General features: G+C 37.9%; 1 protein-coding gene across 2 annotated transcripts in view; it reads left to right on the top strand.

Moving 5' to 3' along the window:
* LOC115211760 (dual specificity tyrosine-phosphorylation-regulated kinase 1A) overlaps positions 1-15,577 on the top strand; it is a 509,539-nt gene that overhangs the window by 302,230 nt on the left and 191,732 nt on the right. The window contains exon 1 of one of the 2 annotated variants that reach the window (XM_036503299.1): positions 284-395. The exons of the other annotated variant lie outside the window; for it this stretch is intronic. The gene's annotated coding sequence lies outside the window, so the exon portion shown is untranslated. Of the gene's footprint in view, positions 1-283; positions 396-15,577 lie in introns of those variants that run through there. 2 annotated transcript variants of the gene reach the window in all.

Here is a 15,577-nt window from a genome sequence, read left to right as displayed (position 1 = left end):
AATTATGGAGACGAGAGCGGGGGAGAAATCGTGAATTATATTATATATACACAAGTGCTGAAATGTTTATTTTACCTTAATCATCATCGAATATTGTTTTTATTTCATTGATATTCTTCTCTACAATCGGAATATATAATTACAAAACCGTTCACCAAGTCACATACATTTATATATAAATATATATATATATTTATACGTGTGTGTTTGTGCGTATATAAAAAGTGGTGTACATAGTTTTAAAAAAATACGCGTGTATACAAATACACACACACGTGTGTGTATATATATAATATATATATATATATATACCCTTGTACCATTCTCTTTTGAATATATAAGCTAACCTATTGGATTTTTAATACACTAATTACCAGTTTGCGACTCTGATCAAGGTAAACCATATTTTTGTTTATTTATTAAAAATGTCATTGCTTCTCTCTTCTTTCTCCCTTTTATTATAACATGAGTTTTATGTGTGATTTATTTTCTCAGGGTTCCTTTTTTTTTTTTTCACTTGCCCTTAAATTTTTTTTTTCCCTGAGTGTTTGAATTTACTCAAGTTTTGATCAAGTACCTGCTGTTTCTATGTGAGCTCAATAGACATAATGATGGAAGCAGGTGCAGTGTATATAAATGATTCAACAACAAAAGCAATAAGGATGATTATAAATTGTAGCAACTATATACATTCACATACATTTCTTAGTGGGGTCGCCGCTAAACTTTCATACCCCCTCCCCAAATAATTAGTAACTATATTCCAAGTTTTTAAGGAGTGATGCGCGCGATCATGCTAATTTCTTAATCTGCTTGAAAAGATGTTTCCCTTAGCAGAGCAGTTATATAATTATTTATATTTCAAATAATTCATAAGTTCTTTGTTGTTGTTTTTTTTACTGTTATTTCTATATTCGGTGCATTATGCGCTTTTGGTGAGGGTTGCAGAATAATTAAGTTACGTAATTAATCTATAAAAATGAAAAGACAAATTAGCTTCAATCATCGCCAGAAGGGCAAATTGCACAATTCTTATTATTCGAAATCTATTGAGAAACCTTATTAAATGATGCGGTGCCACTCCTAGTTTAGTACCACCTCATCGGGTAGATGCGTGGTTGAAAGCCTTCGGCAACCCTGATCGCCCCAGCTGTTTGGAGGAATCCAGGGTTGGGCTGTCGATTGTGTCCTTTCCTTATTAAGACAATAGAAGGATCAGTGACAACAGTTACGAAACTCGGAGTTTATAACTGAGTAATAGTCAGCAAGCACTAACAATAGATAATTGCTCTGTGCTTGCGTACTTTTTTTTTCTTTTCGTCTTTGTAAATTGAAATGCATATACACACACAGACCAACGTTTGTGTGTGTATGTATGTATGTATATATATATATGTGTATGTATGTATGTATATATATATATATATATATATATATACATACATACATACATATGTGTGTGTCTGTGTATGTAACTATACACACACAGTGTGCTTTTAACAACATAGTTTTCTAAAAGGCGATGGTGTTGCTAATTAGACAAGAGAAGCATGTGTTGACAACGATCGCTGGAACCTATGTTGCTGCAAAACCAAGACGCACACACGTACACAAGAATTCACCATTGATCTCTTCTCTTTAACTCCCTTTCTCTTTCTCTCTCTCTGTTTCTATTAATCACCCTCTCATTTCATATTAATCAAATATAGCACCATTCTGTATGTATGTATGTATATGCTTATATGTACGTGTTTATGTTTTGGATTTATAAATATGTATAAATATATATAAATATATATATGTATATATATGAATTTGTTTCGTTGATATGACGCATACATAGGTACATGCTTCGACGCACCCAAGCTAATATACAGAGACATACCTTACAAGACGGTTACACTCTCTCTTACACACACACACACTCAGACACATTCATGCACATTCTATATACGTGCATTCACATACATCTTCTTACAGGCGAGAAAGTTTCACGCATTCATTTAAAGAATACACATGTTGCTATACATATATTTTTACATACACGCACACACACACACACATACATAATACGTTAGTCTTTACACAGACTGACAAATTTTCTCTCTGACATACTTTTAGCATTTTTCTCACTTGAGCTCGATCAACAGTTATGTCTATTAGGCGAAGGCGGGGGGAAACCTACATACATCCTTATATATATATATATATTTATATTTATATATATATATATGAAATATATAAATTGTGCGTATGTGTGCATGTGCGTTGTCCAGCCCTGCATGACTGTCTGGGGGGTACGGACGGGCAAACAAATTTCAACATTTTCAAACGCCCGCCATTCACAGTTGGCGCGCTCCTTATCATTAAGAATGTTATGTAGGGTCAGATCTTATTTTTTAATGAACTTTTTTGGGGGATTTTTTTTTTTTTTTTCAGAAAAAGAAATGCAGATTAATGCGATGACATAAAATAAGTTACCTTACGTAATGTGTCTGTATCTGCTATGTAATTTTTTTTTTATTGCACAAAGAAGAAAAAAAAAGCTAATTTTTTTTTTTTTAGTTGTGTGTGTGTGTGAGTGACCTCTGTTGCTCCATTTGTTTAATATTCTTTTTTCTCTTTTTACTTATGTACTTTGATCTTCGTGTTTAAACTCTAGCTGATAACCTATCTCCTGTGTGTACGTGTGTGTGTGCAGCGATTTCAATTAAAATGTAGAAAGAACTAAAGGAAAAACAACAACAAAAAATAAAATAAAATAAAACAGAAATACATTCTCTTGATCTATGCTAATTTTAGTAGGTACTTTGGGAGGGGTGGCGATATATATATATATATATATATGTATATATATATATATATTATATATATATATATATGTATATGTGTGTGTGTGTGTGTCTTTCTTTTCTCTGCGACTAGCGCTAAACATTGTAGCCGCACGCATTGAAGTTTCCTAAATGGTAGTGAAGGAATTTCACGGATGACAAAGAACCTCAACTAACCAAAAACACAAAAGAATTTGTTTTATCTCTTTGTCACTGTGAAATTAGTCTGTTAATAGTCTAAATAGGTTGTGTTATGTGTACTATTAAGCAGCATAAAAAACAAATTTTAGTGAATATTGTTTATGTAAAATTATGAGTCAGTGCTTTATTAATTACATATACTAATATTGATTTTTTTTTTTTTTTGTTTCAAATAAAGTTCGTCTGATCGAATAAATAGATTCATGTTTCCTCTGAGTAAAATTGAAATGAATTCTATTTTTTCTTTGTAATGTTAATTTCTGTAATATGCTTCCTATAACTATATCCTTTCTCATCTTCTATTTGAACCCAACAGTTGTCTAAATTATGAATTTTATTGTAAATTTTCTTTCATGTAATATATATAACATTTTGATCTCATCGCATTTCATTTGAGCAAGTTTCAGAATGTATTTTCTATAGATTAAGTTTTGAAGAATCTAAAAAAAAAAAAAAAAAAAAAATAGGCTGAATTAAGGGTTTGTGAGGAGGTGTGGGTGAAACAAAAGATGCGAAACTTGTTTCCAACTGTTATATTTTAGTGATTAACGGGTATGTGTGGGTGGGTGTTGGCGGTGACTGGATATTATTAGAGTTGCATATATAACTTTGTATTGCAATTTCCAACGAATTAGACTTCATTACCAGTCTCGACACTTTTAGCAGTCGATTAATTTACATAATATAAACGGCATTATAATTTCTTTTCTTTTTTTTATATTAATTCACTTCATTCTGCCTGTTCGTTTTTTTTGTACCTTCATTCCTTTTTGTATTCTCCCTATCTCTTATCTGTGTGTGTGTGTATGTATGTATGTATGTATACACACACAGACACTGGACATAAGACGTGTTTAATTTCATCAGGGTTTTTTTTTTCTTTTTCTCTTAACTCAGATATCTTTTATTATTTGTCACTGGCATAGATTCATTATTTTTGCCTTTCATCCTTTTCGGGGTCGATACAAGTAACCACCACTTGCTTACTAGGGGCCGATGTAAATCAATTAACCCTTATCTCCCCAGAACTTCATGCGTTGTGCTTATAGTTGAAAGGATTTGCGTCTGTAGATCGGAGAGCAGGAGAGAGGGTTCGTACCTTTCGTGGTCAGAGCAATCCTGGGGTTTTGATTGTGGGGGTTTTGATTGGTCCTAGTCGGAGGTTCTCCTGTATCAGGAGGTCTACATCAGTCATGTTGTCACTTTGGTTACTATGTATACTTTTATCGCATTTCACTGACTTTTCCTTTTCTTTCTCCACACCCTTTACGTTAATCCCCACGCAAACTGTTGCCTTTCCTTGTGATGTCCCCCCACATTACGTTTGTGTGGCTGCAATCGCCACGTTCTAAGTTCAAATTCCACCGGGGGTCGACTTCGCCTTTCATCCTTCCGGGGTCGGTAAAATAAGTATCAGTTGAGCACTGGGATCGATGTAATTGATTAGCCCCCCCCCCCTCCCACAAGAATTTCAGGCTTTGTGCCTATAGTAGAAAGGATTATTATTATTATTATTTGATGGGGATCTTAATGTTTCTTGTTTCAAGTTTTATAATTGCTTTTGTTAGTTGAGAATGATTGAGGTAATGATTAATAGTGGCCGAAAAGATTGCCTAAGTTATTGTGTGGTCTCTGGTCAGCTATTTCCGAGTACGAGATATATGCTTTATAAATCGTTCTAGGTGTGACCATCCCGTTTTCTTAGGAGTATCTAGGACCACATCATCTAATGTGTCATATCCTATTTTTAAGATGACACAATGCCGTTTTCATGGTAATTTCATTGGTCTTTCTTGTCGTTCGAACGAATACTTCGATCCTGGAATGTAACGATGTGTTTCTGTAATTTTGATGTGTAATACATCTTTGAAAACTGTCGCCGATGTCTTTCCTACAAAAAACGTATGGTTTTTCTTCAATTTTTCACTGGATTCAATATTTTTCGCGAAACGGTAAGAGACATCAATATTTGATTTCTGAAGACCACTTAAATTTCATATATAAGTTGTTTCTTTTGTCTTTCTTTTTCGATTCTTTTCTTTTCTTTCTTGATAGTTTTGCGGCATGCTACTGCAACTCTTATGATTTTAATAACACGGTTGTGTGTGTGCTGAAAGTCTAAAAGTGCTCACCACTCACTCCGATAGTTTCCGTTCAACATTAACTGTCTGTAGTGTATCGAAGTCAACAGGTATGCATAGCAACACAGACAACGCGCACACGGACATAGATAAGGTTACAATCGTTGCAACAAACATGCACAGCTTGTGTTAGGTACGAGCTTAACTATAACAGTTGTCTTTGATGCACACAGTGCACACACGCATACGATATTCTATTGACTATCAGGTATAAAGGAAAACGATGAAAAGTTCTTATTGAATTTATAATTTACTCCAGTCTAGGCACAGGACCTTCACTTTTGAGGGACGGTTGTTGGTTAATGCTATCGACCTCCAGTACTTGATTGGTACTTTATTTTAACCACCCTGAAGGGATGAAAAAGCAAAGATGAGACTTCGGATGGATTTGAATTCAGAACGTAAAGACCGGAAGAAATATCGCAAGGTATTTTTTCAGACACTCCTACGATTCTGCCAGCTCAATGCAAATATTTATTCTGAGCTCTTGAACGGGTGTTTCCGCTATTTAACATCATTTCATCCCTCTTAGAGCAATCTATACCCAAAGACATTCCAGTGTTGAACAACCCGATTATTTTTATTTTATTTTATTTTTTATTTATTTATTTATTTATTTATTTATTTGTTTATTGTGCACTTTGGATCGTATTATCCTTGCATTCGTGTTTCAGCAGACGATTGGATGCGGTTTAAGGGAGGATACGGTTGGATTTTGTGGTCCATCGAACGATGGGGGTTTTAGGAACCGTTGCTTACTTAGTAAAGGTTTCAAGAACTGGCGCTTAGCTCCGGTTTTATGATGTTGAGCGCAGAGTGAAATGTCTTGTATAACATGCAGAGCTATCTTATTGAAATTAAATATTTTCAAGATCTACAACTATATGCTATAAACGTTGGGGGCATCCAAGTTTCTCCATCGACCTGCTAGAAATAGCAGCCAAAATGCTAGTCATCCCTTCAAAGTGTGGGATGGTTGTAATTAGAATGTTCTGATAATAAGGTTCGCTCGATTAGGGTTGCCGTGAGCTGAACAGCAACTACTAGGTTCAATCTCAAAGCCTATGAACTGGTATTAAATACTGCAAAACGACATCCCACTAATATATAAAGTTGAGGCACTTGTCATCTCTTTCTGGGAAATTTTTAACTACGTTTACGTGGCTTATATATTTTTTCTTCAAATTCCTCTTTGACTAAGTTGTCAAAATTGCCATTGGGAAGAGTAAAGGTGACTAATACATAGGACGGCTATGTCGAGGCGATTTTAATGGGATGGCTAAGTTAGAATGATTGTTGCTATGGAGTAGTGATGCGGGCGTGTTGCTGTTTACTTGTCCACTTATTGCGATCCCTTCATGCCGCCGCTCGCTATTAATTATGTGGGCATTCTTACATCCATGAAAATCTTTTGATATTCGTGAAAATCTCTCACCAAAAAATATCTCTCAGAATCACATTGTTGTGCGTGGTAGCTTTGAAAATGGACGCATTGGACTATGTAGTACGAGGCATGATGGGCATGACTGAAAAACCTTTGACACATGCTGACCTTGGGTTAAACATGTCCGGTAGCTTAGTTTTTTTTTTTTGTTTTTGTTTTTTTTTGGTCGTCGTGATAAAAAGGAAAGTTTGATGCTGTTTCTTTGTTTGTTGTATATATATATATATAATATATATATATATGTGTGTGTGTGTATGCGCAATGGCCCAGTGATTAGGACAGCGGACTCGCAGTTGTAGGATCGCGGTTTCGATTCCCAGACCGGGCGTTGCGAGTGTTTATTGAGCAAAAACACCTAAAGCTCCACGAGGCTCCGGCAGGGGGTGATGGCGATCCCTGCTGTACTCTTTCGCCACAACTTTCTCTCACTCTTTCTTCTGTTGGCCTTGCTCGCTTAGCCGGCGGGGTGGCGTCATTTGAAGGCTAAAACAATGCGAAGCGCGTTGTGACCAGCGATGTGTAACAACATCTGATAGCCTGGTCGGTCACGGTGATATATATATATATATATATATGTATATAATCCTGTATTAATCTGCCGAATCGACCGATCCTAGTATGTAATATAAAAACAGGTATTCGCTTCTGACGGACTGCAACCAAGCTCATTAAGGGTTTGAAAACAGAATCTGTGTATAGTTGATTGAGCTCAGTGCAGTAAAAGACACAGTTCTTTGCTCTGCTGTGGAGTTGTTGTTGCTATCGTTTCATGTTCTTAAAAGCATCCAAGTACACTCGCATTCGCGCACACACACACACACACACACACACACACAGATACAGTGGTACATGATGAGACGTGTTTTCAACACAGACAGACATAGTAGTAGCTTTCATTTAACATACATTCTTTGCACAAAAACAAGAGTGTAAACGTTTTTTACCAAGCTTTGGGAAAAAAAAATTCTTAAGGTTTGTATGTAGCTGCGATGTCATGTGGCGAAGTTGATATCGGCAACATTGTCAGATGATTTTGTACAAACTTCCTGCCAGCTAGTTAACCTGCAATAATAAGGATTAATTGTTTTTGCTCAGAAAGAACGAAATACATGCAGTGGATTCGAACACGTGACAGCCTAGCAGATAGTCTAACATTGTACCCACTTGGCTACCTCGCCTTTACTTACATATTAAGACGCCCTTATATCACGTGTGTGTGTGTAAATTACCATTTTTCTATTACAGTTTTGCTTTTGAAGAAAATTGTGCTTTTGTCACGGCTTACCAATTGCGTGTGTGTAAGCAAATTGGGGCGGTTACAATGTACCGTATGCCCGATCGGAACCTTGATCGTGGGTGCAGGAATGAGCGTGTGTTTTTTAGGCAGTCCGCTTCACAATTTACGTGATTTCAGGTTCACTTTGTTGCACGACACGTTGGATAAGTGTCTCCCATCTGTAGCCTCGGTCGACAACCCGAGTACTGTAAATGAAAATTTGGAAGACAGGAACTGTATGCAAGCCCCTCCTGATGTGCTGCTGTACATTGTACGAGGAAGTTTAGACTTGATCCATCGACCAGATTAACTACCGCCACCATCACCACCACACTAGCCAACCTTTGGACTCACTCTTCTAGTGGAGTCCACTCTCTTCCAAGAAGCGTTGTAACTAGGTGGTCGAGCTGAGGGTAACCCATGAGTTGTGTTTTCTTCCTCAGACAATTTAAATCATATTTAGGTACTGCCCTCTTCTTCCTGATTAACCTGTTAAAAAAACAAAAAAAGCTTCACAGCCAGTCATTACTTGTCAACAGTTACGAAATCTATCACATTGCATATACACCCCTACATCGCCAAAGAAGTGGTCGTCACTCGATCTGTTAGAAATAGCAGCCAAATCTCCTTCACTAAACATCTACTGATTCAAATAATGAGGATTATTATGTTAGGCAAGGTAGTTCCAGACAGTTGGAACGCCTTTGATAATATTTGATCTACCCGAAAACAACCTCTTTAACTATAGAGGTGTTGTATATTCCTTGTATATGGTTATTTGTTGTACTCACACCACTACTGACTTCGGACATGAAACTCGTGGGTACAGTTATCTCTACATGGACCATAAATGCTAAGCAGTGCACACACACACACACACACACACAAAGACCACGTGCTAATGAGGAAGCCTCCGGTTATGTGTAGTCGACATGCAAGAAAAAATAGTCAAATTTGTCTCCTATCATATATCTTTTTTAAAAAAAAAAATAATGGTGGGAATACATTAGATATTGGATTAATGTGATCCACGGTACAGTGTTAGGAATAAAAATACAATATGGTCATCTATAATCGAAATCCTTTGATTTTAGCTGTCCAATTGATCACAGCTGACCCGGAGACTAAATATCGACAGCGTGATGACTTATGTCATAAAGGTATTTTGAGATGTATTCCCCACATGTGTACTGTCAACAGGTTGCAGTGTAGATAACGTATATATTTATATATATATATATATATATATATATATATATGCAAGGTGACACCATCATGGTGACAGTCAATCGTTCTAGCATGACACATTCTCTGTTAAATCACCATGTCGACGCTGTCACCATTCCAGCGACATGGCAATACTTAGTCACCAACTAAGCTACATAGCAACACTCACTCACTCATCATTCCAACCACATGACAGCATACAGTTTACTGTTCCAGCTACATGGTAACACGCCGTCACCATTCCAGCCGCATGGCGACACTTAGTTACCATTCCAGACACGCACACACACACAGTCACCGTTCGAGCTACATGGAAACACTGTTCTAGCCACATGGCAACACAGTCACCAATCCGGCTACATGGTGAGACACACCATTCCAACTACATGGTAGCACAGTTACCATTCCAACCACATGGTAACACGCTGTCACCATTCCAGCCGCATGGCGACACTTAGTTACCATTCCAGACACGCACACACACACAGTCACCGTTCGAGCTACATGGAAACACTGTTCTAGCCACATGGCAACACAGTCACCAATCCGGCTACATGGTGAGAGACACACCATTCCAGCTACATGGTAGCACAGTTACCATTCCAACCACATGGCATCTCCGGCCACCATTCCAGCCACATGGTAACACAGAGTTGCCATCCCAGCTACATGGCAACACAGTTCCCCCAGCGACCACTTTGTGACATAGTTTTCATAGAACTACATGGCGTCATCTCGAAGATGTCAATTTCAAACACAACCTTAGCACCATAATGAAAGGCAATCCTGCTGTGAACTTCCCGTTTTTTTTTTGGGGGGGGGGTTGTTTACTGTTCCTTGGACTACATTATGTATTGTAATCGTTTAAAAACAGCTAGGTGGGATTTCAGAGAGATTTAGCTGCCGTTTCTAGCAGACTGAACGATCACGTAGACGCAAAGCTCTATCGTTGGATTGCATGTATGCGTAATGCGCCTTGGTGCATAAATGAGAATCACTGAATAAAGATTAGTGTCGAACGAACACACACACACACACACACACACAAACTCCTTGTTAGGGTTCAAGTCATCACTGACTTGTATATTGACTGGCAGCCATAGGGGACACACACCTTTGCAGTTTGGCCTTTGCTATCATGAAATTCCTTTATATTTTGCTACATGTCCCCCATGATCATCGCTTGCTGCCTTATTGGCTGGCAGTGAGACATCTAACTGCATATTGTCTGAAAGTCAGTGTGTTCCATTTTTAGGATGTTGACCCACATTCGGCTTTCTTTTATTTGTTGTTTTTTTTTTTTCTTTTCGGTGGATTGACCCACATTCAAGCAAACTTTATTCAACGCGTTGACCTATATTTGGGCCTCCCTCCCTATCTCATTTTTTTTTCCGGCATATGAACATCTTAATGCTACCAAACATGTACCGACACGAGCTCATGTGTAAGACCTATCGTATTAGCCTAAGTCATCTGTGATACGCTAATCCACATGGCACCGCTTTAATCGCACCCTGATCCAATAAACTAGCTTATATATATATATATATATATATATATATATATATATATATACCCTTACTCTTTTACTTGTTTCAGTCATTTGACTGCGGCCATGCTGGAGCACCGCATTTAATCGAGCAACTCGACCCCGGGACTTATTCTTTTGTAAGCCCAGTACTTATTTTATCGGTCTCTTTTGCCGAACCGCTAAGTAACGGGGACATAAACACACCAGCATCGGTTGTCAAGCAATGCTAGGGGGACAAATACAGACACACAAACACACACACGCATATGTATATACATATATACGACGGGCTTCTTTCAGTTTCCGTCTACCAAATCCACTCACAAGGCTTTGGTCGGCCCGATGCTATAGTAGAAGACACTTGCCCAAGGTGCCACGCAGTGGGACTGAACCCGGAACCATGTGGTTGGTAAACAAGCTACTTACCACACAGCCACTCCTATATATATATATATATAACACAAGGGGGTGATGAAAAGTTCCTGGCTTTGGGTAAAAGAAAATACAAGGGGATCAGTTAATTATTATTTTATTCAACACATTCCCCTCTCAAATTATTGCAGCGGTCCTTCAGTTTTTCCAAGTCCTGTAAAAGAACTTCGAAGGTTGAGCCTTACCCTTTAAATCCAGGAACATTTCGGCTCCCCCTGAGAGAGAAAGAGAGAGAGCTATTGGGGTCGATTTGTTCGACTACACCCTTCAAGGTGGTGCCCCAGCATGACCATTTTCAATGACTCTCACTAGTAAAAGATAACATCGAAAGCAATATATTAATTACATCAGGTCAATTAACATTCATTGTCATTATTTTTACGCCCTTGCCGACACCATTTGTTACGTTCTTTTTGTCACGTCTTTTGTAAGATTCGGTGTCTGCGAGTTTTTACCATTTCTGCACATGCCTAGCTTGGTCTTCTTCCGCAGTTTTTCTTCCACTTAAATATCCTGGTACTTGTTTATTCATCTGTTATCCCTCTCTCCGTAACGCATCAATCACATGTGCAGACCAACGTGTTCTTCGTCCTTTTGTAAACTACAACTAATTCCAGCTTCGTAAAACTAAAGAAAAAATTAAGAGTAAATAGACGAAATAGGACTTGAAAAATGAACCCGTTAATTATGATATAGATCAAGTTGTCAGATAAATTCGTTCGTTTTTTGGGGGGTTTTTTTCCTACTCGACACCCCGTCATATGTTTGAAAAGAGTTAAATTTATTCAAATTTCAAAAACGGTAAAGAAAGGTTGCAGGAGAAGAATAGAGTTTCTGAAAAGAAAAAAAAAAGAAAAATCATAAAACACTAGGACAAAGAAAAAGAAATTTAGTATGGAGAGAAACGAACGAAATTATCTGACAGCTCAATATTATATTCCATTTAAGGGATGCTGCATTAGAAAATTTTCCCTGAGATGCCTCTGTATGAAGAACGTGGAGTTAAGTGTAAGCTAAAACGTCAAATATAATATATAATATAAGGATGGGATGGTCATATCTGAAACGCTTTTGATCTATGTCTGCCTAATCGATAAAGGTTGGCTTGTGGTTAAAACAATAGCAACAAGCACACCCAGACATTTTCACTGTCTACACACTCTCTAAACCTCCATCTGCTCGCTCACACGTCATTCCTTCACACAGCCGCACACTATAGCTTCATCACACACACCCACGTTCACAGACATACGCAACATGTGCCACACCTACACGAACATGTACATACACACTCACATCCTGTTATTAGCGACACACCTAGTCGAATGAATAACGTTGCACACACGCAGCAAGAGAGAGAACATTTCGCTTCATAAATGTTTGAAAGGGCTTTAGTTGTAGTGAGGCAACCTGGTCGCTTTCGGGTTACTAGAAATAGCAGCCAAATCCCTCTCGAAATCGCACCTTACCATCTTAGATGTAAAATTTCATTGGTTAATGAAGTTGACAGGAGTGTCACTCTCTCTCTCTCTCTCACTTTTTTATTGGTTTTTTTTTTCTTTCTTTTTAGGTTTTTTTTTTTTTTTTTATCGGATGATCTTCCTACATGCTATTAGTCATTCATCTGCGAAAACTCAAGTCCTACCTAGTCGCTTCTCGTTTAGTCTTGTAGACAAAAAAACTCACTTCGTTTCCACTCCGAGTTTCTTACGATGCTCAAATACTTACGAACTTCTTGTGACGAAGCTAACCGTATGCTGCTTCTACCACTACCACTACTCTATACATTTAAATGGGGGGAGGGGGAGAAAATGAGATGGTCATGGCTGGAGCGTATGTTTAATAAGTGAAAATAGCACCAGATGGTTGTTTGTCATTCATCGAAAAAGACCTCCTCTAAAAGATGCTGTATCCATGGCAAACAGCGATACGAAGACATTTTTGTCATCGATTTGCTGGCTGACATAATAGGTAGTACCACGTAACCCCAAAGACCGACTCAGTGCAAAGCAACTAAATGAAAATGCTGGGGCGAAGAGTCGGCATAATTGCACGATGAGTTTATATGTATAGCTTATGGTGAACAATGGCGCCGTTGGTTATCAGTCTTGCAGTGGGTCAAGTCACATTTTCAGTGCATTTGGATTTATGACGACAGTAATAAGGTTATTTTCAGGCAGAATAAATGCCATACATTATTATTATTTTTTTTTTTTTTTTTTTTTTTCGAAAAAAAAATTTATTCAAAAGCACCTGTTTCGGATAGGAGTAGCGTTGTCCATCTATGTATATCTTGCGCCGGCGTACTTCAGCGAAAGACAGACACACACATATAGAGTGAGAGAGAGGGGGAATAGAACTCAGACATGAGTGTGTGTGTACACATACACACACACACACACACTCATTATTTAATCACTTAATAACTTCTGCCGATTGAATAACATATAATAGATAGTCATTACTGGAACACTGTCATAGGTTTGTTTGAACACAACGACTGGCTTCCCCATAGTTTCCAACTAACTCTGGACACACCTTCAGAAATCTATGATAGACGACACTCATGAGAGGTGTCGAGCAGTACAACCTAACCCGGACCTAGGTGGCTACGAGCCGAACTTGCCATATTTACGGCCACAAACGAGTGTGTGTGTGTGTGTGTGTAAGAGAGAAAGTTAATGTTTAGTCCTGGTCAAGGTTTTCTCGTCTTAGCCATCGTGCCCTTTTCAATCCATACATACATATATTGACAGGGTTACCATTATCGACTGCTGTTTCTTTGTTCTTTTAAAGACGGTTCTGGAATTGAGATTTGACTGCTATTTCTTGCAGGTCAAGTAACGACGTTGAGTCTTTTTGGAATAGTGGTGGAGGTGGTAGTAGTTAATTAGTAGTAGTAGTAGTAGTAGTTTTGTACATACGATTGCTCCAATCGAGAAAGTTAAACTCGGCGTGGAATGGCGTGAGTGGTTTTTGCCTACGGACTAACGAGAACTGCTTAGGTAAGATTTCATAATTCATGGATGAATGACTTAGAAGACTATTCGTCTGCAAAAAAAAAAGATTTTTAAAAAAACCCTTCCGCCAAGTTCATGTACTCTATCTATCTATCTATCTCTCGACAAGTGACTAGATGTCTCCCGTAACCCTTACGTATTTTTTTGTTATTTTGTATAAAACAAAAAGCTAACTGCTCCTAACATCTTAAAAAGAAAGGGTAAAAGTAAAACTAATTCTACTCGTTGACTCCATAAACGTGTCAAAAGACGATAAGTCAATGAAGGGGGTTTTTACAAGGCTTGTAGTTTTACTAGGCCCCGGAAATAAAATTCTGCTTACTGGCGAAGTCTGTAAAAATCTATTTGGGAAAAACAAAAAAAGACATTAATATTAATATCATTTGCATAAATCTGAATTTATGAAATTAACGATTCGTAATTTTTTTTTCTCAGCACAGGTGCGCCCCAGAGATAACTTATCCACGGTACAGGAAAGCTTTCTTAACCTCGATTTCTAAAAATAGCAGCCAAATTTCCCTCAAATCACATTCAATCGTCTTTAGAATAAGAGGAAGGACACACTGGATAATGTTGTCCAAGATACGTTGTGTTGAGGGGGGGAAGACTTATTGGTCATTGTTAAAACATCTTTAGGGGTAGGTTTGTTCGATTAGGGTCTTAACAACAATATAAGATGATGTTGAGCCAATATTTGACCAGCGAGAAATAGTGAACAAGTGTTCGGGGATTTTTTTTTTTAATCAAATACCCATCTCGCGTTGGATAATGTATCAAGGCCAGGGTGAATAGAATTGCATGGGCACGGCTAGAATGCATTTGATCTAAGGTGCGTCTACCCAATGATCCCTGACCTAGGGCTACAGAACATTGTCTGTTTCTTCAAGTATATTGTTTGGTGTATTTATGATGTAACAGAAACTATGCTCAATACTCTAAGAACTAAATATTGTGTGTGTGAGAGAGTGAAGATGCGTGGCCTAGTTGTTAGGCTGTTTGCACTCACGATTGCTAGATCGTGGGTTCGGTTCCCGGACCGGGCGGCGCGTTGTGCTCTTGTGTGCAAAACACTTCATTTCACGTGGCTCCAGTCCACTCAGCTGTAAATTGGGGACTCTACGACGGAATAGTCTTCTGATCTGGGGTGGCATCACTCGAAGGCCAAAACGAAGCGAAGCGCATTGTGACTAGCGATGTATTGCAATATCCAACTGTTGTCTGGTCAATACAGTACTGATGCATGCATGTATGTATGAATGTGTGTGTAGGATTTTTAGCTCATATTCATTTGTATATACAAGACGAAAACCTAACTGTTTCAATCAATTAAGACACATGACCTCGATTGGATTTTCCCCACATCGCGAAATTTAATAGATTTTTTTTTTTTTTTTTTACGATACATGATAAAATTGCTTTGTTTCTTGTGTACAAGGCCGCAATCGTATATATTGCCTAAGTGAGGTAGAACTGA

The sequence above is a fragment of the Octopus sinensis genome, linkage group LG5 (genome assembly GCF_006345805.1).
Source record: "Octopus sinensis linkage group LG5, ASM634580v1, whole genome shotgun sequence".
NCBI lineage: Eukaryota > Metazoa > Mollusca > Cephalopoda > Octopoda > Octopodidae > Octopus > Octopus sinensis.
The sequence above is the reverse complement of the archived record's forward strand: the minus strand, read 5'-3'. Positions and strand labels throughout refer to the sequence as shown.